Below are 23100 nucleotides of genomic sequence, written 5' to 3' on the forward strand. Positions count from 1 at the left end.
CCTGGCTTCGAGGTACAGCTGGAATCGCTGTTTGAAAAGTTTCCAGTTTGAGCCCAGATTCCCTGCAATGCGGAGAGGCGGCGGCGGGCGAACGGAGTCCATTCTGTAGGATGTAGCGAGACTGGTGGAAGGCAGATCACTGAAAGGTAGGTCTCAGAAATGCGAGCATCCCTCAACTCCTGGTACCATGAAGTGCTAGTGTAGACTTGAGAGATGAACAGACACTTCCAACACTGATGAAGGTTCAACTCAATTTTATTCCCTACTTTTAACTAACTAACACACGATGACTGTGGGTCTAAATGATGCTAACTTAAACTAGAGACCTAAGCCTTGTCCGAACCAGTTGATTCTCTCAGCACGTGGTGTGAGACTGTGCTGGGCTGATGAGTTCCACACTCGGAGGCAGCACCCAGAATGAGCGGGAAGCGTGGTGCCCTCTTCCTTTATAGTGTGTGTATTCTAACTGGTGATTGGCTGCGGTGTTTGTACATGTTGATTGGTCCCTGTGTGTGTTCATCAGTGTGTGTCTGCACCATGATATACTGGTGTATATTATGATAGTGATGATCGTTGTCTACAGAATGTTCCCCTACTGATGATTCAACTACCACTTGCTCGGCTGTTACTTTAAAATAAGTCTAGGACCGTCCCTCTCTTGTAAGATCTTCTACGTACTGGCTTGAAATGTTTTCCTAGACTTATTTTAAGAATTCCGCTCCCCCTCAACCTTTCACACTATGATTAGCCCAGTTAATATTGGGAAAGTTGAAATCTCCCACTATTACTAGCCTATTACTTTACGCTTGTCTGAAATTTGCCTACATATCTGCTCTTCTATTTCTCTGACTGTTCAGGGGCCTATAGAACACTCCCAGCAATGTGGTTGGTCCTTTTAGGCTTTTAGATTTTACCCATAAGGCTTCATTTGATGATCCTTTTGAGATGTCAGAATGGCAGCACAGTGGCTAGCACTGCCGCCTCATAGTTGCAAGGACCCGGTTTCAATTATAGCCTCAGACGACTGTCTGTGTGGCATTTGTACATTGTTAGTGAGTCTGCGTGGGTTTCCTCCGGGTGCTCTGGTTTCCTCCCACAGTCCAAAGATGTGCAGGTTAGGTGGATTGGCCATGGCAAATTTTCCCTAGTATCCAAAAAGTTAGGTGGGGTTACTGAGATAGGGTGGAGGAGTGAGCTTGCGTGGGGTCCTCTTTCCAGGATCTGGTGTGGTCTGAATGGCCTCCTTCTGAATGTTGTTTCTATGATTGTGTCATGCCTCCATACTGTTCCAATTGTTTTCCTGATGAATTGCGATATCTCCTCCTCTTTTACCTCTTCCCTGTCTTGCCTGCAGATCTTCCCCGTCTTGCCTGCAGATCTTGTATCATGGAATATTGAGCTACCAATCCTGCCATTCTCTCAACCATGTTGCAGTGATAGTAATGATATCATACCCCCATGCTTTAACTTGTGCCCTTAAATCATCTGCCTTGGTTGTCAGACTCCTTGCATTAAAATAAACACCATCCAATCTTGCCAAACTCCCTTGTGACTTGCCTGGTATTGAACATCTCTGACTTCTTGACCCACTTTTGGAACATAGAATCCCCACAGTGCCACAGTGCAGAAGGAGGCCATTCGACTAATCATTTCTGCAATGACATTTTGAAAGATTACTCCATCCAAGCTCACTCATAGAACATAGAACAGTACAGCACAGAACAGGCCCTTCGGCCCTCAATGTTGTGCCGAGCCATGATCACCCTACTCAAACCCACGTATCCACCCTATACCCGTAACCCAACAACCCCCCCTTAACCTTACTTTTATTAGGACACTACGGGCAATTTAGCATGGCCAATCCACCTAACCCGCACATCTTTGGACTGTGGGAGGAAACCGGAGCACCCGGAGGAAACCCACGCACACAGGGGGAGGACGTGCAGACTCCACACAGACAGTGACCCAGCCGGGAATCGAACCTGGGACCCTGGAGCTGTGAAGCATTTATGCTAACCACCATGCTACCCTGCTGCCTTATCCCAATAATCCCTTAACTACACATCTTTGAACAGGGGGCAATTTAGCATGGCCAATCCATCTAATCTGCACAACTTTGAACTGTGGAAGGGAACCGGAGCACCCAGAGGAAACCAACACATACACAGGGAGTCCTCAACAATAACTCTGGACCCCTTGAAGTCTCATGGCTTCAGGTTAAACATGGGCAAGGAAACCTCCTGCTGATCACCACATACCAGCCACCATTAGCTGATGAATCAGTACTCCTCCATGTTGAACACCACATGGAGGAACCACTGAGGATGGCAAGGGTGCAGAATATGCTCTGGGTGGAGGACTTCAATGTCCATCACCAAGAATGGCTCCATAGTATGACCACAGACCAAGCTCGCCCTAAAGGATATAGCTGCGAGACAGGGACTGCAGCAGGTGGTGAGGGAACCAACAAGAAGGAAAAACAAACTTGACCTCATCCTCACCAATCTGTCTGTTGCAGATGGATCTGTCCATAACAACAGTATCGGTAGAAGTGACCACCACACAGTCCTTGTGGAGATAAATTCCCGTTGTCACATGAAGATACCCTCCCTCGTGTTGTGTGGCACTACCACCGTGCTAAATGGGACAGACTTCGAACAGATCTAGCAAGTCCAGACCGGGCATCCAATGAGGCGCTGTGGGCCATCAGCAGCAGCAGAATTATATTCAACCACAATCTGCAACCTCATGGCCAGGCATATCTCCCAATCTACCCTTACCACTAAGCCAGGGGATCAACCCTGGTTCAAAGAAGAGTGCAGGAGGGCATGCCAGGAGAAACACCAGGCATACCGAAAAACGAAGTGTCAACCTGGTGAAGTTACAACACAGGACTAGTGTTGCAAACTGCATAAGCAGCAAGTAACAAACAAGAGGTAAGCGATTCCACAACCAATGCATCAGACCTAAGCTCTGCAGTCCTGCTACATCCAGCTGTGAGTGGCGGTGGACGATAAAACAACTCACTGGAGGAGAAGGCTTCACAAATATCCCCATCCTCAATGATGAAGCGCAGCACAATATGCAAAAGCAAGGCTGAGGCATTTGCAACAATCTTCAGCCAGAAGTGTCGAGTGGATGATCCCCCTCAGTCTCCTCCGGAGGCCCCAGCATCACAGATGTCAGTCTTCAGCCAATACGATCACTTCTCATGATATCAAGGAACAATAATAGCCAAGCTATTAAAATGTGCTCTTCTAATTTTGGCTGTGCATCTCTGCCTGCTCTCCTGGGATTCCCCCCCCCCTTAAGTTAGTTTAAACCCTCCCTCACTGCACAAGCAAATCTCTATGCAAGGATGCTGGCCCCATTTTCAGTTCCGGTGCAACCCATCCACCTTATATGGGTCCCACCACCCCAGAAATCTAAAGCTGTCTCTCCTGCGCCATCTCTCCAGCCACATATTCATCTGGACTAATCTATTTCTAAACCCACTCACACATGGCTCTGGAAGTAACCCAGAGATTACTATTGTTTTTTAAATTTACTCCCAGGTCCCTAAATTCTGTTTGCAGGACTCCCCCGCCCCCCCTTTTCTGCCTACGTTGTTGGTACCAATCATATCTGTCTATTTTCCCTCCCCCTTCAGAATGCCCTGCAGTCATTCATTGACATCCCTGACACTGGCACCAGGAAAGCAACATATCATCTTGGAGTCGACTTTGTGGCCGCAGAAACACCTGCCTGTTCCCCTTACAATTGAATCCCCCAGCCATGGTGCCTGAAGTCGGTTGTCACTGCTTTCCCCGACATAGTTGTCTCCCTCAACGGTATATCTGTTAGAAAGGGGGATGGCCACAGGGGACTCCTGCTCTACCTGTCTTCCTCTACTCAGCCTGGTGGTCACCCATGCCCTTTGGGCCTGTTCAATCTTTAACCGTCATGTGAGCACCTCATTGACCGTGCTCTCCATGACTTGCTCAGCAGCGTGGATGGTCCAATGATTCATGCTCCAATACCTTGAAAGGCATAATAGAATGGACAGGCAGTCAGCGAGAATATGGAAAAAGCAGAGGACAAAAGAAACAACCAGATAGGAGAGAGAGAGAGAGCCTGGTGGAAGCAAAAACATCAGTCTATTCAGAAGGGGTTACTACTCATGGATCTGTGATAGATTACAGATTTATTGATTTACTAATTGCCTCATTGATTTATTTGGGACATTAAATATTGATGCAGTATAATTTAATTACAGAAAATGGAATATCCACAAAGCCAAAGTCATTGTTTCAGATAGAAATGAGAATTGCTGGTCAAAGCTAATATTATTTCAAAGGACACTTTCATAAAGCCTTTGTAATGAATAGATCATTGTTTTGTAATAAAAATGTGTTTTGCAATAAAAACATATCAAAAGCAAGGTTAGTGCAAGCACTTGATCTGTGTAGACATGGCAGATGCACGTAGACATTTAATTAATTTGATGGACATTGGTGAATTTTACGTAATGACCAATGCCTGGATATCAAATTTTGTTCTAAGTGACAGACAGTTGTTTGAATAAATCAAAAGTCTCCGCTGAGAATTAGAACCAGGAAAGTTAGTATGGGCTAAACCCAGATAAAGATTCCCTTAAGAATGTGATCCGTTTGACTGATTAGTGAGAAGAATTTTAGCCATCTGAGATCTTTGAAGCATTCATGAAAATTACTTTTATTTTTTTTTTTAAATAATTTTTATTGAAAGAGTTTTTCCATACAGACATTGACCCCTACTAATTTTAAATTATTTACAACACAATCCCTCTAGGCAAATGTCCCTCCCTCGCCCGCCCACTCGCGCGCACCAGTCCTCCCCCCCCCCCCCCCCCCCCCCCAGGCAACCTTAACAACCAAGGCAGCCTACAGTTTCAGACATGAGCAGTGAGCAGGCTTGCCCGCGTTACAGTCGTGCGTGTCCCCCCACGACCCTTGCTGCCCCCCCCCTCCCTCCCCCCCCCCCCCCCCCCCCCGGGTTGCTGCTGCCACGACCCCGAACGTCTATCTCTGATCTAAAAAGTCAAGGAAAGGTTGCCACCGCCTGGCGAATCCCTGTACCGACCCTCTCAGGGCAAATTTGATCCTTTCTAGCTGAATATAGCTAGCCATATCGTTAATCCAAGTTTCAACGCTTGGAGGCCTCGCGTCCTTCCATTGAATTAATATCCTTCGTCGAGCCACTAGGGACGCAAAGGCCAGTATTCCGGCCTCCCTAGCCTCCTGTACCCCCGGTTCTACCCCGACCCCAAAGATCGCAAGCCCCCATCCTGGTTTGACCCTGGACCCCACCACCTTCGACACCGTCCTTGCCACCCCCTTCCAGAACCCTTCCAGCACCGGACATGCCCAGAACATATGCACATGGTTCGCTGGGCTTCCCAAACATCTGACACACCTGTCCTCACCCCCAAAGAACCGGCTCATCCTTGTCCCCGTCATGTGAGCTCTATGCAGCACCTTAAATTGAATGAGGCTCAGTCTTGCACACGAGGAGGAAGAGTTGACCTTCTCCAGTGCATCCGCCCACGTCCCGTCTTCTATCTGCTCTCCCAGCTCCCCTTCCCACTTGGCTTTCAGCTCCTCCCCCGATGCTGCTTCCGCCTCCTGCATTATCTTGTAGATGTCTGATATCTTCCCCCCTCCGACCCAGACCCCCGAGAGCACCCTATCACTCGCCCCCTTACTGGGGAGCAGGGGAAACCCCTCCACCTGCCGCCTAGCAAATGCCTTCACTTGTAAATATCTGAACATGTTTCCCGGGGGGAGCTCAAACTTCTCCTCCAGCCCTCCCAGGCTCGCAAACCTCCCCTCTATAAACAGGTCCTTCAGCTGCCGTATGCCCACCCTGTACCAGCTCTGAAATCCCCCGTCGATGTTCCCCGGGATGAATCTATGGTTCCCTCTTATTGGCGCCGCCAACAGACCTCCCATTTCACCCCTATGTCGCCTCCACTGCCCCCATATCTTGAGGGTGGCCGCCACCACCGGGCTCGTGGTGTACCTCGTGGGGGGGAGCGGCCATGGTGCCGTTACTAGGGCCCCCAGGCTTGTGTTGCCACAGGACGCCCTCTCCATTCGTTTCCAAGCTGCCCCCTCCCCTTCCATCATCCACTTGCGCACCATTGACACATTTGCCGCCCAGTAGTACCCCGAGAGATTGGGCAGTGCCAGCCCTCCACTGTCCCTACTCCGCTCCAAAAGACCCTCCTCACCCTTGGGGTGCCATGCGCCCACACGTAGCTCATGATGCTACTCGTCACCTTTTTGAAGAAGGCCCTAGGGAGGAAGATGGGCAAGCACTGAAATAAAAACAAGAACCTTGGGAGGACCGTCATTTTGATTGACTGCACCCTCCCCGCCAGCGACAACGGTACCATGTCCCACCTCTTAAACTCCTCCTCCATCTGTTCCACCAGCCTGGAAAAGTTCAACTTGTGGAGGGTCCCCCAGTTCCTTGCCACCTGCACCCCTAAGTACCTAAAGCTCTTTCCTGCTCGCTTGAAGGGGAGTCTCCCAATACCCTCTCCCTGGTCCCCCGGGTGTATCACAAAAACCTCGCTTTTGCCCAAATTTAATTTGTACCCCGAAAAGTCCCCAAACTCTGCTAATAGTTCCATTATCTCCGGCATTCCCCCTTCTGGGTCTGCCACGTACAGCAGTAGATCATCCGCATACAGCGATACTCGATGTTCCTCCCCTCCCCTAGTCAGTCCTCTCCACCCCCCTGAACCCCTCAGTGCCATCGCCAACGGTTCAATCGCCAGTGCGAAAAGTAGGGGGGATAGGGGACATCCCTGCCTGGTCCCTCGGTGGAGCCCGAAATACTCCGACCTCCTCCCGTTTGTCACTACACTCGCCGTCGGGGCCGAGTAGAGCAACTTCACCCACTTAATAAACCCTTCCCCAAACCCAAACCGTTTCAACGTCTCCCACAGGTACTCCCACTCCACCCTATCGAATGCCTTCTCCGCGTCCAGCGCTACCACTATCTCAGCCTCCCCCTCCACTGCCGGCATCATAATTACATTCAGCAATCTCCGCACGTTCGTGTTGAGCTGCCGCCCCTTCACGAACCCCGTCTGGTCCTCATGGATTACCCCTGGCACACAATCCTCTATTCTAGCTGCCAGGATCTTTGCCAGCAACTTGGCATCCACGTTCAGAAGCGAGATAGGCCTGTAGGACCCGCACTGCACGGGGTCTTTATCCCGCTTCAATATCAGGGAGATCAGAGCCTGCGACATTGTCGGGGGCAGAACCCCCCCCTCTCGCGCCTCATTAAAGGCTCGTACCAGTACCGGTCCCACCAAGTCCACATTTTTCTTATAGAATTCCACCGGGAACCCATCTGGCCCCGGCGCCTTCCCCGCTTGCATCTGACCTATTCCCTTGACTAGCTCCTCTAGCCCTATTGGCGCCCCCAGCCCTTCTACCAGCCCCTCCTGGACCCTTGGGAACCTCAATTTGTTTAGGAAGTCCTCCATTCCCCCTCTCCTTGTCGGCGGCTCAGACCGATACAACTCCTTGTAAAAATCCCTGAAGACCCCGTTCACTTCTTGCCCCTTCTGCACTACCTTCCCGCTCCTCTCCTTCACTCCCCCAATCTCCCTAGCCGCATCTCGTTTGCGAAGCTGGTGTGCCAGCATCCTGCTCGCCTTTTCCCCATACTCATAGACCGCGCCCTGTGCCCTTCTCCACTGCGTCTCTGCCTTCCTGGTGGTCAGCAGGTCAAACTTGACCTGCAGGCTGCGCCGTTCTTCCAGCAGCCCCTCCTCTGGTGCCTCCGCATATCTCCTATCCACTTCCAATAGCTCCCCCACCAGCCTCTCCCTCTCCTGCCTCTCCTTTCTTTCTCTATGCGCCCTTATGGAGATCAGCTCTCCCCTGATCACTGCCTTCAGGGCCTCCCAGACCATCCCCACCTGCACCTCACCCGTGTCATTCAAGTCCAGATAGCTCTCAATGCTCTTCCGGACCCTTTTACACACCTCGTCGTCCGCTAACAGCCCCACATCCAGCCGCCACAGCGGGCGCTGGTCCCGCGCCTCCCCCATTTCCACATCCACCCAATGCGGTGCATGATCAGAGATCGCAATGGCCGAGTACTCAGCTTCCCGTACCCTCGGGATCAGCCCCCTGCTCAACACGAAGAAATCGATTCTGGAGTACACTCTATGGACGTGGGAGAAAAAGGAATACTCCCTCGCCCTCGGCCTACCAAACCTCCATGGGTCTACTCCTCCCATCTGCTCCATGTACCCCCTCAGCACTTCTGCCGCTGCCGGCCTCCTATTGGTCCTTGCGCTCGATCTGTCTAGCCCGGGGTCCAGCACTGTGTTAAAGTCCCCCCCCATGATCAAGCCCCCTGCCTCCAGTCCCGGAATGAGGCCCAATAGGCGCCTCATAAAACCCGCGTCATCCCAGTTCGGGGCATATACGTTGACCATCACCACTTTCTCCCCCTGCAGCTTACCCTTCACCATCACATACCTACCCTCCTTATCCGCCACCACCTCCTCCGCCACGAACGACACCCTCTTTCCCACCAGAATCGCCACCCCCCGGTTCTTTGCGTCCAATCCAGAGTGGAACACCTGTCCCACCCACCCCCTTCTCAGGCGAACCTGGTCCACTACCTTCAAATGGGTCTCCTGTAACATTGCTACATCAGCCTTCAGTCCCTTCAGGTGTGAGAATACCCTTGATCTCTTGACCGGCCCATTCAACCCCCTCACGTTCCAAGTGATCAGCCGGGTCGCGGGACGACCCGCCCCCTTCCCCTGCCGATTAGCCATGTCCTGTTCCCTGCTCGCCCCGGGTCGACCCTCCCCTTCTGACCCGCTCCCCATGGCGATGTCCCCCTCCCCCCACCTCTCCAGTCCTCCACTTCCCGTTTCTGGTCTTTTCAGCAGCAACCCGGTGTCCCTCCCTAACCCCCCTCCCCCCCCCCCCCAGGCTAGGACCCCTCCTAGCCGCGATGTACCCTCCATCGTACTCCCGTAAGTCAGCTGGTTCACGCTGACCCGGCTGCTCCTGCCCCACTCCGACTCCCCCCGGCTCGGGGGGGGGCCTCCCCCCCCCTTGCCACTCCTCCCTGGCCCCGCTCCAGCGCGGGAAAGGTCGCCATTGCTAGCCACGCCCCGCACTCCTCCCCTCCCCCCTCCTCTGCCCCGCGCGCGGGAAAACAGAGGAAAGCCCGCGCTTTCGCCCTGCCACACCCCACCCCGCCATCTTCAGTTCCACCCCCGTCCCCGTCCATGCCTGTAAAAGAACCCCCCCTAGGAGCCCATATCCCCGATCTGCTCTCCCCCCCGTCCCACCTCCCCAACTTAACATTATAAATAACAGATAAATAACAAATAACAATGTACTTAACAGTCGCCCTCTATCAAACAGCATAAATAACCATTAATAACCATGAATAACCACAATAACAATAACTAAGGGAAGTTGGCAAAGGGGGAAAAAACATCAGAAGAAAAACCACAGCAAGAGTTCAAAATCCAAACACAGAATTCAGCTGAAAGTACCCGAGCGGCTACGGCCGCCAAGTATCCCCTGGGTCTAATTCGAGTCCAGTTTCTCTTCCTGTACAAAGGCCCACGCCTCCTCTGGGGACTCAAAATAGTGGTGTTGGTTCCTGTAGGTGACCCACAAGCGCGCTGGCTGCAGCATTCCGAACCTGATCCGTTTTGCATGTAGCACCGCCTTCGTCCGGTTGTACCGGGCCCGCCGCTTTGCCACCTCCGCACTCCAGTCCTGGTAGACCCTCACCGTCGAATTCTCCCACTTGCTGCTCCTTTCCCTCTTGGCCCACTCCAGCACTCTCTCACGGTCGCTGAGTCGCTGGAACCGCACCAGCACCGCCCTCGGGGGCTCATTTGCTCTTGGCCTCCTAGCCATGACCCTGTAGGCCTCTTCCAGCTCCAGGGGCGAAGGGACGGCCCCTGCCCCCATCAGGGAGCTCAGCATTTCTGCTACATATCCCGGGAGGTCTGACCCCTCCAGGCCTTCTGCCAGGCCCAAGATCCTCAGGTTCTTCCGCCTCATTCGGGTATCCAGCTCCTCAAAACGGCTCTGCCATTTCAGGTGGAGTGCCTCGTGCACCTCTACCTTTCCCACGAGGACCGTGGCCTCCTCCTCCCTCACAGTCATCTCCTGTTGCAGCTCCCGAATCGACGCCTCTTGGGTCGCCTGGGCTCCCATCAGCCTGGTGGTCGTCGCATTCATTGACTCCAAGAGCTCCATTTTCAGCTCCGTAAAGAAGCGCAGGAGAGCGGCCTGCTGCTCCTCCGCCCATTTCCTCCATTCCTCGGGTGCTCCACCGGCCGCCATTTTGGTCTTCTTCCCCCGCTTTTTTTTGGGAGCTGCTGTTGCTTTCTTTACCACCCCACTCCGGGTACCGACCATAAAGTTGGTCTGGTTCTCTTCAGGGAGCCTTCCCCCACCGGGATTTGTCCTTACAGCGCCGTTGGGGCCCTCCAATCGGCCCGAAAACACCTTTGTAGCAGGAGCAGCCAAACGTGCGACTTAGCTGGTCATAGCCGCAACCGGAAGTCGAAAATTACTTTTAAATAGACCTTTTGTTGAAATGACTTTAATTTGTAAATCTGGAGTCAATACTTTTTTGAAGTTATTTTGCTTTCACTCTTTGTCTCGAGGACATTTCAATGTACTCGCAGAAAGTTTGTCATTTTGTGCAAATGTACCAAGTGAATTCTTAAAGAAATAGTGTGCTTTATACATTTCTTCAACCAAATTGAATACCTTATCTATGAGTGAGAGATAAGAGGAATCTTTCATTGGCGAGTCAAGGCAAGGAGAACAAAGGAAGAGATACTAAATACCTTTCCGGAGTACCGGACACAGAAGAACGGAAGTGAGGTAACAGACCTGCAAATGTGACCGTGTAGAAATCAGATGACTCCTTAGTTCTCTTTACGAACCGAATGCGTCCGGAGTGAACAAAGGCTAAAAGCACCGTTTCAATTTGAAATGGCAGCCAAGAATCAGCTAGCAACCTCTTGGTGTGGTTAAGATCCACCAGAGATTTCCATAGAAGAAATATTTTGTTTGGCAAACAATTTTGTAGACCAGCAACTTCAGTTAATCCAGGTCAGTACAGAAATTGAGCAAAGGTTTTTAAAGCACAATACTTCAAAGGGGCAATGGTCCACTGATGATTTAAGGAAGGTTTGGAAAACCAGTAAGTCATTGGAATATGCAGAGCTTAAAATGGGCATAGCAGGCCTTAGTCAAAATTGGGAAGTAAAAAATAGAACGCCAGTGGGAACTCTTTGATCTGGGGACGGGGGGAACATCCTTTCAATGGGTCCCCGGCAACAATACAATAAAAACCCATCCCTTGCACAGCAAACCCGACTACAAAAGCCCCGACTCTTATCAGCCAGTGAGGTAGCAGAGACCACCCCCAATGTAAGCTGTCTCGAAAGGAGGAAAACCAGAGACAGCCAATTTAAAAATGAAAATAATTAGCTCAAAATAATTAAAAGGAAAAAAACTCTGAAGGGGACCTTGGATTCCGAATTGCTAACTGAGCCGGACACTTCAGAATCTTTGGAATCATCGGAATCTGATGATGATTCTGAAGCAGAATTCAAGAGGGAAATGCTTGAGACAAGATCCAAACACAAAAAACAGGATGTATTCAGCTAGCTCCCTTAAAGGCAAAGTGGTATAATAGAAGCAATTGCTGGGGAAGGGGACAGGAGGGTCACTCAAGTCCAATATGATCATCTTGTAGTCCATAAACCTGCTGACCCATGTAGAATTGACCAGTAGTCCAAGGAAATGAGGAATGGCAATATGGGAGGGGCTCGAGAGATTGGGACAGATTTACAATCTCCACCCACTAAAGGGAGTTTTTGACCGTAATAACCCCTAAATGAGAGGTTGACCAGCTTTGAGAAATCAAGAGCATTAGGGGAGGGGGAGCAGCAAATAGAGGATAGCTGGCTTGTAATTAAATAATGGTTATTAAGATATAATCCGCCAAGAACTAATTGAACTAAAATTACTGCTTGTCTGCAAAAGAAATGGGAAGATATATTAGATTATGAACAAAGATTTATGAAAGTGTGGGCAGAACACTCAGGAATGAAGTTGCCAGGGGAACTGGAATCATGGGGTGACTGTACTCTTGAACCGTTAAGGTCTGCATTTCTTGCTGGTTTAAAAATAGAGGTGTCCAATGCATTGAAACTAGTATTTCCTGGTTGGGATCAAGGGATAACAACATAGTATTATTCAATTCAACATGGCATTAGTAACCCTATGTGCTCAAATTGATAGAGATTTAGATTCTAAAATTTGTGTTTTTCAAACAACAAAGTAAAGGAGTAGCAGTTCAATCAGTAAATAATGCCACGTACAATTCAGATGCTTCGAGTGTCGACTTCAGGAAGCATAGTGGAGAACTTGCCCCTGTCTACATCAATGGGAATGAAGTAGAAAGGGTCGAGAGCTTCAAGTTTTTAGGTGTACAGATCACCAACAGCCTGTCCTGGTCCCCCCATGCCGACACTATAGTTAAGAAAGCCCACCAATGACTCTACTTTCTCAGAAGACTAAAGAAATTTGGCATGTCAGCTCCAACCCTCACCAACTTCACAGCTTGGCATGGAGCCTGCTCTGCCCAAGACCGCAGGAAACTACAAAAAGTCGTGAATGTAGCTCAGTCCATCACACAAACCAGCCTCCCATCCATTGACTATCTATAATTCCCGCTGCATCGGAAAGGCAGCCAGCATAATTAAGGACCCCACGCACCCCGGACATACACTCTTCCACCTTCTTTCGTCGGGAAAAAGATACCAAAGTTTGAGGTCACATACCGACAGACTCGAGAACAGCTTCTTCCCTACTGCCATCAGACTTTTAAATGGACCTACCTTGTATTAAGTTGATCTTTACTCTACATCGTGCTATAACTGTAACATTATATTCTGCAGTCTCTCCTTCCTTCCCTATGTACGGTATGCATTGTTTGTACAGCATGTGGAAAGGAAGGACGCTGGGCTAGGTCATGCCGAGCTAGATTACAAGAACGTCGAGGACAGTATGTGCCTTTAAATTCTGCCCCTGTTCCCAATTCCACACCTACATATTATCCACAATTTCCACCACCCCAGTCTAATTCTTCCTCAGCTGATTGGAGGAATTTGGGAGGCATTTAAGGGGTTATCAAATGCACTGTTGGTGTTTTAAAAAAATATATAGGAAAATAAATTGGAGCACAGCGCTAACTATTTCAGCAAGTAATTAATTGATTTTTGAATTGCCCAGAAACTGAATTATTTGATAAGGTTGGGTTTAAAGTATTGATTCATAGGAACTCAATGACTGCAGTTAAAAGCAGGAATGATTAACTGTTTGAACTTTGCGAGCAAATGAATACGTGGGTGTTGTAATCACGTTATATGTTTGTGTGTGCTCGAGTTAAAACTTCTCGTCAAGGTTCAAAAAACAATCATTCCTGACGAGAAGACCGGAAAATCCTGAGATCAGAGTGTAAAGTCGCAATTGTTAAAATAAACGGGTCCCCTGAGAGGTGGTGATGTAATGAAGTCCAGTTGAAAACATTTACTCTGCCCTTTTTTTAAAAAACTACCAGAGAATTATTCCTTGCCTGTTAACAGCTGAAGTATTATTTATATTTTTACAGGAATTGGGAATTACAAATTTTAAGTTTGAATTGTCAGATATGTTCCACTTAATTTTGCCTCAAGCAGAATGGATTTTTCTGTTTTACTTTACAAGTGAAACGAGATTTGCAATTAGCTGGTGTCCATGGCCATAAGGACAAAGCCTTTTTTTGAAGAATTCTACAACTTAAGACAAAGAAAAGATGAACTGGACATTAATTTTTTTTTAAATCTGAAAGCCAACAACGTTAAAAAAATACGTAATTTAAGACCAAGAACAAGCAATTAAAGCATGGTAGCACAAGTGATTAGCACTGTGGCTTCACAACGCCAGGGTCCCAGGTTTGATTCCCTGCTGGGCCACTGTGCGGAGTCTGCACGTTCTCACCGTGTCTGCGTGGGTTATCACCGGGTGCTCCGGTTTCCTCCCACAGTCCAAAGACATGCAGGTTAGGTGGATTGGCCATGCTAAATTGCCTTTGGTGTCCAAAAAAGGTTAGGAGGGGTTATTGGGTTTCGGGGATAGGGTTGAAGTGAGGGCTTAAGTGGGTCGGTGCAGACTTGATGGGGCGAATGGCCACCTTCTGCACTCATGTTCTGTGTATTACTATCTGGGATCAAATGGAAATGTTTGATTTCTGTTTTAAACAAATATTTTATTGGACTGCATGATTTCTCCAAGCCTCATGGTTGGGATAGGATTAAGTAATTGAGGGTAGACAATTGAGACACAAAATGGGAATTGGAATATTGGGTGCAATTCAATGGAATATTTCAATCTGGCATTAATAGAAAGTGAAGAGTCTAGAGGAGGCTCTTGGTAATGCTTGTGCCTTCGTCTATGCTTTTATTTAAGAGAACAGTTTGATACTCTGGTCACCACTGAAGGCATCGAGACCATACGTGGAGAGATGAGCAACAACTTTGAGATCTTTTGATAAGATCACAAAAAGTTCAAGAATGTGTGGTGTCATGTGAGAGTACCTTTAAGAAATGGGTGTTTATTACTGCAGTGATGTTAGTGGGTGGAGCTGGGCTGTCTGTCAGCTTTTTACTTTCGTTTTGGGCTGTTTGCTGCAGGGTGTGTTTTAGCTTCGTTTTCAGTGTTGGAGCTGAAGCCAGACCGGGAAGGTGTAGTGCTGATCTCTCTGCCATGAAAAGACTATCTCTTGATCATTTGGTGAATTCAGAATTATAAATGTTCTCAGTAGTGAATGTAAAAAGGTTAAATGTTAAAAGGTGTTTCTTTTGTTTTCTGGATGTTGTTTGTGAAGTTATTAAGGATTACTTGGTATTGTATTCTTTGGGGGTTGCATTTGAATTAATAGTTGCTAAGATGTTCACTGTTGGTTTTTAAAAAGGTTAACTTGAATTCATAGAATAAACATTGTTTTGCTTAAAAAAAATACTTTCCATTTCTGCTGTACCACACCTGCAGAGTGGGCCATGTGCTCCCCATACCACAATCTATTAAAGGTGGTGGGTCAGATGAACTCCATGATACACTTTGGGGTTCTCTAAACCCTGGCACATAACAAACTGGGGGCTCGATGGGGATAAAAGTATATCTCTTGGCTTAGTGAACTTAAAGACAGTGAGGGGTGAGCATATTGTGGTTGCTTTTCAGGTGTGGTATTCTAGTTTAAGCAGGGAGAGTTGTGGACAATGGCTCTTTCAAAGGCTCCGAAGTTTTTGGGGGTGGAGACGGTCACACGCAGTACCTTATGGACAGAGACTAAAAGCAGACTGTTAGATTTGGCAAAAACATTGCAGTTAACATTACATGACAAAATGCGAAAAGATGAAGTAATTATGGTGGTGGCTAAACATTTAAAGTTGCCCGAGATACAGTTTTGACTCATTAGTTGGTAAAATTTTGCCATTTCCAAACAAATGGAACATGAGGGAATTAAAGCAGCTTGAATACAAAAGAGAGAGAGGAATAAGAGAGAAGAAAGGAAAACAGAAAGAATAGCCCTAGCAGAACAAAAAGAAAGAGAAAGGGAGATATAGATCAGGGAAAAAGGTAAAGAGAGAGTTTGAACTTCAGAAAATGGCCATGAAACATGAAAGCCAATTAAAATTGGCAGACATAAAGGGAAACGTACAGTTGGATGATAGTGATGAGGATAGTGAGAGAACGTCATAGTCAAAAGGCTTGGTGGGAATCTATTTAAATATATCCTAGCATTGCCAAAGTATGCCGAGGAGGAAGTGGAAGCCTTTTCCATTTCATTTGAGAAGGTAGCTAAACAAATGAAATGGCCACAGGACATGTGGGTATTACTGATTCAAACACAACTGGTAGGCAATGCTAGTGAAGTGTTTGCATCACTACTGAAGGGGGTATCTGGAATGTATGAGGATGTGAAGAAATCCACCTTAAGTGAATACGAGCTAGTGCCTGAAGCTCACAGACAAAGGTTTCGAAATTTAAGGAAAGAATTTGGATAAGGGCTTTGAAAATAGACCAAACGTATGAAGCTCTCAGAGAAATTATGCTTTTGGAGGCGTTTAAAAATTCAATTCCTGATGTAGTGAGAACTCATGTGGAAGAACAGAGGGTTAAAACTGCGAGATTAGCAGCAGAAATAAATCATTCTTTTGTTTTGCTTTTTTTTTTAATAAACAATTTTATTGAGGTAGTTTTTGGCTTTATAAACAGTTACAGATATCATCAGAAAGAAAGCAAAAAAGGCAAAAAATGTGCAAACATCCATGTACTTTCAATACTTCAATCATAACATATTGCACAAGCCCGCTCCTCTCCCACCGGTACTACCCACCATATTTTCCCTCCTACTCTACTCTGCCCCCCCCCCCCCCCCCCCCCTGCTGACGCTCACTCTCCCGCAAAGAAGTCAATATGAGGCTGCCACCTCCGGGCGAACCCCTGCACAGATCCCCTCAAGGCGAACTTAATTTTCTCCATCCCCAGGAAACTCGACATGTCCGCAAGCCACCACTCAGTCTTCGGGGGCTTTGAGTCCCTCCACGCCAATAATATTAGTCGCCGGGCTATCAGGGAAGCAAAGGCCAACACATCGGCCTCTTTCTCCCCCTGGACCCCCGGGTCCTCCGAAACCCCAAAAATTGCCACCCCTGGACTCATCACCACCCTTGTTTTTAGCACCCGGGACATGACCCCCGCAAATCCCTCCCAGTACCCCCTCAGCTTAGGGCATGCCCAAAACATGTGCACGTGGTTCGCTGGTCCTCCCGCGCACCTAGCGCATTTGTTCTCTATCCCGAAGAATTTGCTCATCCGAGCCACCGTCATATGGGCCCGGTGAACGACCTTAAATTGAATCAGCCCGAGCCTAGCACATGTCGCGGTCGAATTTACCCTACTCAGGGCCTCTGCCCACAGCCCATCCTGCATTTCCCCGCCTAGCTCCTCCTCCCATTTAAGTTTCAGTTCCTCTGTCTGGGACCCTTCCTCCCTCATGAGCACCTTACATTTACCCGAGACTCTACCCTCCCCTTCTTCCTTCCTAGAGACTATTCTGTCGAGGATCCCCATTGGCGGGAGGCTTGGGAAAGATGGGACCTGTCTACGAACAAAGTCCCGCAACTGTAGGTATCTAAAATCATTTCCCCTTACCAACCCAAATTTCTCCTCCAAGCTCCTCAAACTCGCAAACCTCCCTTCCAGGAACATATCACCCACCCTTCCCGCCCCCGCCCGCTGCCATACTAGGAACCCCCCATCCATACTCCCAGGGGCAAACCGATGGTTGTCGCAGATTGGCGCACAGACAGACGCCCCCATCTCCCCCCTCCACTGGCCCCATATCCGCAGGGTCGCAACCACTACCGGGCTGGTGGTGTACTTGGCCGGCGGCAGCGGTAGAGGAGCCGTGACCAGGGCTGCCAAGCTGGAGACCCTGCATGAAGCCGCCTCCACCCGCTCCCAAATAGACCCCGTACCCACCATCCACTTCCTTATCATAGCGATGTTGGCCGCCCAGTAATAATTGATCAGACTCGGTAAAGCCAGCCCACCCTCACAGCGGTTCCTCTCCAACGTCGCCTTCTTCACCCGCGGGGATTTTCCCGCCCAGACAAAGCTCATGATCAGTCCGTTAACTCTTTTGAAGAAAGACTGTGGGATAAAGATCGGGAGGCACTGAAAAATAAACAAAAATCGAGGGAGGATTGTCATCTTTACAGTCTGCACCCTCCCTGCCAGCGACAGCGGGAGTGCATCCCATCTCCGAAACTCTCCCTTCATTTGCTCCACCACCTTGGCCAAATTTAACTTATGCAGCCTGCCCCAGTCTCGTGCCACCTGGATTCCCAAATACCGGAAATTTTCCTCAACCAGCCTAAACGGTAGCCCTCTCAATCTGTTCTCCTGGCCCCTTGCCTGGACCACAAACATTTCACTCTTGACCGTATTTAATTTGTATCCTGAGAACTGGCCGAACTTCCTCAGCATTCCCAGTATAGTTCCCATCCCGGCCACTGGGTCCGACACATACAGGAGCAGGTCGTCTGCAGAAAGAGAAACCCTATGTTCAACCCCGCCCCTCACCATCCCCTTCCAACCCTCTGCGGCTCTCAGCGCAATCGCCAGCGACTCTATGGCCAGCGCAAACAGCAGCGGGGGGAGCGGGCAGCCCTGTCTGGTCCCTCGGTACAACCTAAAATACTCCGACACTTCTCTGTTGGTCCTGACGCTGGCCCTCGGGGCCTGATATAATAGTTTGATCCAATCCACCAATCCCTCCCCGAACCCAAACCGTCCGAGCACCTCCCATAGATAGTCCCACTCCACCCGGTCAAAGGCCTTCTTGGCGTCCATTGCCACCACTACCTCCACCTCCCTACTCACTGGGGGCATCATTATCACATTAAATAATCTTCTCAGGTTGGCCGCCAGCTGCCTACCTTCACCAAACCCCGTTTGATCCTCCCCAATCACCTCCGGTACACAGTCCTCCATTCTACCCGCCAGTACCTTTGCCAGGAGCTTGGCGTCTACATTAATCAGGGAGATTGGCCTGTAGGACCCGCACGCCTCCGGGTCTTTACCCCGCTTCAATATCAGTGATATGGTGGCTTGTGACATTGTCGGCGGCAGGGTCCCTCTGTCCCTTGCCTCATTAAAAACCGTCTGGCTAACAGTCTGCTAGCCTTTTCCCCATGCTCGTACACCACTCCCCTCGCCTTCCTAAGCTGTTCCACGGCCCTGCTCGTGGATAGAGCCCCCAGTTCCGCCTGTAGTCTCTGCCTCTCCCTGAGTAAAACCTCCCCCGGGGACTCCGCGTGCTCTTCATCTATCCGACCCATTTCCCTGACTAATCTATCCATCTCTGCCCGGTCTGCCTTGGCTCTGTGGGCCCCAATTGAAATCAGCTCCCCCCGCACTACTGCCTTTAGCGCCTCCCACAGGGTCGCCGCTGAGACCTCCCCCGTGTCATTCACTTGCAGGTAATTTTGCATACGTCTCCGAAGCCTCTCGCAGATCCCCTCCTCCGACAGCAGTCCCACATCTAGCCTCCATTGTGGGCGTTGATAGCTCGCTCCCCCAAACTGCAGGTCCACCCAGTGCGGGACATGGTCTGAAATGGTAATTGCTGAGTATTCCGTGTTCTTTACCTCCCCCATACAGTCCCTGCTTAGTACAAAGAAATCTATCCTGGATATACTTTATGGACGTGCGAGTAAAACGAGTAGCCCCTTCCTGTTGGCTGTCTATCTCTCCAGGGGTCCACTGCCCCCATTTGCTCCATAAACCCTTTCAGCTCTACCCGTTCTGGGACACGACCGATCCAAAGTCGGGTCAAGGACCATGTTAAGGTCCCCTCCCATTATTAACCTGCGAGAATCCAGCTCCGGGATCTTCCCCAGCACTCTTTTAATGAAGTCCACGTCATCCCAGTTCGGGGCATATATATTCACCAGCACCACTCTTCTCCCCTCCAGTCTGCCCCGTACCATCAGGTATCTGCCCTCTGCCTCAAATTGCACGCGCTTGTTGATCATGATTGCCACCCCTCCAAGTCCGAGTGGAAGACCTGGCTAATCCAGCCCTTCCTTAGCCTGGTCTGGTCAGACACTTTCAGATGTGTCTCCTGCAACATTTTTGTTTTGCTTTTAACCCAATTTTGTGATTTGACCGTAGCAATAGAACAACAAAGTAAATTATTTATAATGTAGAGATGAAAAAGATTAGCTTTCACTGCAAATAGATTTTAATCACTACACCATTGGTGGCCACAAAGGGACAGAGCAGGCCAGGCCCATGGGCAGGGCCCGGAGTTATGATGATGGCGGATAGGAGGGGGCACGAGACTCCGGTCAGAATAATGTGGAACATAAGGGGTTTGGTGAAGAGGTTGAGGGTGTTTGCGCCCCCAAAAGGTTTAAAGGCTGGTGCAATGATGCTGCAGAAGACCCACCTGAGGGTGAAGGACCAGGTGAGGCTCAAGAAGGGCTGGGTGAGCCAGGTTTCCACTCTGGGTTCGATAGTAAGGTTCGGAAGGGTAGCAGTGTGGCCAAGAGGGTGAGGTTCCAGATGGCGGTGGCAGTGGACCAGGGAGCAGATATGTGACTGTAACAGGGGCAGTAGAGGGGAGGTTGGTAGCACTGGCGAGTGTATATTGATCCAAATAGGATGATGCCAGGTTTGCAAAGAGGGCTGGGGGGTGGGGGACGTGGACACTCATGAGTTAATAGTAGGAGGGGATGGGAATATGAGAGGATGGACAAGTCGCAGCCACGGTCATTTGCACTGGGGGGGTGGGGGGGGGGGGGGGCAGACAAAGGATTTAACTTTTCAGGGTGTTGCAGGTGGTGGTGTCGGAGGCCCTGAGGGCAGTAGTGAGCGAGGATGTGATATCGCTTAAGGCCAAGTTGGACAAAGAGAGGGAGGAGGGCAGCACAGTACCATTGTGGATAGCATAATTGCTTCACAGCTCCAGGGTCCCAGATTTGATTCCAGCTTGGGTCACTGTCTGGGCGGACTCTGCACATCCTCCCAGTGTGTGCGTGGGTTTCCTCCCACAGTCCAAAGATGTGCAGGTTAAGGGGATTGGCCATGATAAATTGCCCTTATTGTCCAAAATTGCCCTTAGTGTTGGGTGGGGTTACTGGGTTATGGGGGTAGGGTGGAGGTGTGGACCTTGGGTAGGGTGCTCTTTCCAAGGGCTGGTGCAGACTCAATGGGCCGAATGGCCTCCTTCTGCACTGTAAATTCAATAATTCAAAAAGCTGGTCGAGATGTTGGAAGTGGACAGGAGATATGCAGGAGAAGCAGATCTGACCCTTATGGCCAAGAGGAAGGAGCTTCAGGCTAAGTTTGAGATGGGTGAGGGGGGCAATCTATGATTTTGGGGAGAAGGCGTGGAGTATTTTGGCAGACCAGCTCCGAGAGAGGCAGCGACGAGGGAGATAGTGCAGGTGCGGGATAGGATGGAGAAATTGATGGCAGCTCCGGAGCAGATCAATAAAGTTTTTGAAGTGTTTTACGAGAAGCTATGTAGTTCAGAGCAACCAGGAGAGGAGAGAGGGTGAAGGTGTTCCTGGACGGATTGGAGTACCCGAGGTTGAGGGAGGAGGATAGGGCTGTGTTGGAGGGGCTGGTGGGGGAACAGGAGGTAAAGGACGCAATTGGGAAGGCGTCAAGGCCGGAGTTCCCAGTGGAATATTACAAGTTCAAAGGCATGTTGGCACAGCTAATGGTAGGGATATTTCAGGCAGCGATAGGGAGGTGGGTACTACTGCAAACTTTGGGATAGGCTTCAATCTCCCCATTGTTGAAGACAGACAAGGAACTGACGCGGTGTGGGTCAAATAGACCCATATCTTTATTGAATGTGGATGCCAAGATACTGGTGAATGTGCTAACGGCTAGGTTGGATGGGTACCTCCCAAAGGTGATATGATTCAGGGTGCTTTGCTCTGCACCAGGGTACCAAGCAGGGATGTCCTATGTCTCTCTCTCTCTCTCTCTCCCCCCCCCCCCCCCCCACTAATTGCATTAGCGTTAAGGTCATTGGCCATAGCTTTAAGGAGTTTGAGACTGTGGAAAAGGATAGTGAGGCGGTGGTGGTGGTAGAACAAAGGATGTTTTATTGCTGTATAACCTAGAGCAGAGTACGCCGATGGGGAATATAATGGCACTGCTCTAAAGGTTCAGGTTGTTCTCAGGGTATAAATTAAATTTAAAGAGCGAGTATTTTATGATGTCCCAGCCAGGGATGGGGGCAGAAGTGGGAGGGCTGGCATTTTGCAGGGTGGCAAACCACTTCAGGTATTTGGAGGTGCAGGTGGCGTGGGGCTGGGGCTCTGTACATGCAATTTCACTAGCTCAGTGAGGAGGATGAAGGCTGACTTGGCAGTGGAACAATCTCCCTCTGTCATTGGCGGGCTGGGTGCCGGCGATTAAAATGAATGTGCTACCGTGATTTTTATTTGTTTCATGTCTGGTCTTATTATTCATCATTTTTTAAGGAAGTGGACAAACTGGTCACCTCGTTCATCTGGGGGTGGAGGGGGGGAGGAGTACGCAGTTTCGGAGATGGGAATCAATGGGATCAACGCTCAATAAAAGACCTGTTCCTGGGAGGGGGGGGGGTGGTGTTGCAAGGCTGGAGGAGTTGGGAAGAAGTACGGACTGGTGCAAGAGGGATTTAGGTACCAGAAAGTCCAGGACTTTGTAAGGAAGGAGTTTGAACTTCCCAATAGTGCCAGCCCCCTCGTTGTTGGAGGTCGCGCTATCGACAGGGGGATTGGAGAAGGGGGTGGCGTCGGCGGTTTATGGGAAGGTTTTGGAGGACAGGGTGTCCATGGAAAGGATTAAGGCCAAGTGGGAAGAAGAGATGGGGGAGGTAATGAAAGGTGTTACGAAAGGCGAATGCCTCAATCACATGCACGAGGTTGGGGCTGATACAACTGGAGGTCGTGTTTAGGGCGCACCTCATGAAAGTGAGGATTAGCCAGCTCTTTGAGCGGGTGGAGGATATCTGCGAGCGGTGGGGAGAGGGTGCACAAACCATGCACATATGTTTTGGGCCTGCCCAAAGCTGGAAAGGTATTGGAGGGAGGTTTTTAACATGATCACAGGGGTGTTACATGTGGACTTGGAAGCCGGGTCCCCTAGAGGCCATTTTTGGGGTGTCAGACCGGCCTGAGCTGCAGGCAGGTGTAGGGCAGAGGTTTTAGCCTTCACCTCACTGATTGCTCCCAGGCTGGTCCTGCTGGTGTCAAGGTTAGCTACTCCACCCTGTGTCTCGGCATGGCGGGGGGACCTACTAGGAGCTCTTGACCATGGAGAAGGCAAAATGTGAGCTAGGGTTGGGGGGGGGGGGGGGGGGGAAAGGAGGGGTTATACAATTCATGGGGACTGTTTATCATGCACTTTTGTGAACTTGTCAGTGAAGACTGGAGGG

This window comes from Scyliorhinus canicula, chromosome 1, assembly GCF_902713615.1.
Source record: "Scyliorhinus canicula chromosome 1, sScyCan1.1, whole genome shotgun sequence".
NCBI lineage: Eukaryota > Metazoa > Chordata > Chondrichthyes > Carcharhiniformes > Scyliorhinidae > Scyliorhinus > Scyliorhinus canicula.